Source organism: Arachis stenosperma, chromosome 10 (assembly GCF_014773155.1).
Source record: "Arachis stenosperma cultivar V10309 chromosome 10, arast.V10309.gnm1.PFL2, whole genome shotgun sequence".
NCBI lineage: Eukaryota > Viridiplantae > Streptophyta > Magnoliopsida > Fabales > Fabaceae > Arachis > Arachis stenosperma.
Window position 1 is genome coordinate 38,799,174 of NC_080386.1, and position 1,059 is coordinate 38,800,232.

General features: G+C 41.2%; 1 non-coding gene across 1 annotated transcript; it reads right to left on the bottom strand.

The window, feature by feature from the left end:
- Window positions 1-289: 289 nt before the first annotated feature.
- Window positions 290-397, bottom strand: LOC130958302 (small nucleolar RNA R71). Its single transcript, XR_009077431.1, has one exon. It is a non-coding gene; the product is annotated as a small nucleolar RNA R71 (small nucleolar RNA).
- Between the last annotated feature and the right edge of the window lie 662 nt (window positions 398-1,059).

Here is a 1,059-nt window from a genome sequence, read left to right on the forward strand (position 1 = left end):
AGCAAACAACTTTGAGCTTAAGCCTCAATTAGTTTCTCTAATGCAACAGAATTGCAAGTTCCATGGACTTCCATTGGAAGATCCTCATCAGTTTTTAGCTGAATTATTGCAAATCTGTGACACTGTCAAGACCAATGGGGTTGACCCTGAGGTCTTTATGCTATTCCCTTTTGCTATAAGAGACAGAGCTAGGATATGGTTGGACTCACAACCTAAAGAAAGCCTGAACTCTTGGGAAAAGCTAGTCAATGCCTTCTTGGCAAAGTTCTTTCCACCTCAAAAATTGAGTAAGCTTAGAGTGGAAGTCCAAACCTTCAGACAGAAGGAAGGTGAATCCCTCTATGAAGCTTGGGAAAGATACAAACAATTGATCAAAAAGTGTCCTACTGACATGCTTTCTGAATGGAGCATCATAGGTATCTTTTATGATGGTCTGTCTGAACTGTCCAAGATGTCATTGGACAGCTCTGCTGGAGGATCTCTTCATCTGAAGAAGACACCTGCAGAAGCTCAAGAACTCATTGAAATGGTTGCAAATAACCAATTCATGTACACTTCTGAAAGGAATCCTGTAAACAATGGGACGAATCAGAAGAAAGGAGTTCTTGAGATTGATACTCTGAATGCCATATTGGCTCAGAACAAAATATTGACTCAGCAAGTCAATATGATCTCTCAAAGTCTGTCTGGAATGCAAGCTGCACCAGGCAGTACTAAGGATGCTTCATCTGAAGAAGAAGCTTATGATCCTGAGAACCCTTCAATGGAAGAGGTGAACTACATGGGAGAACCCTATGGAAACACCTATAATCCTTCATGGAGAAATCATCCAAATCTCTCATGGAAGGATCAACAGAGACCTCAACAAGGTTTCAACAACAATAATGGTGGAAGAAACAGGTTTAGCAATGGCAAGCCTTTTCCATCATCTTCTCAGAAACAGACAGAGAATTCTAAGCAGAGCCACTCTGACTTAGCAACCATGGTCTCTGATCTAATCAAAACCACTCAAAGTTTCATGACTGAAACAAGGCCCTCCATTAGAAACTTGGAGGCACA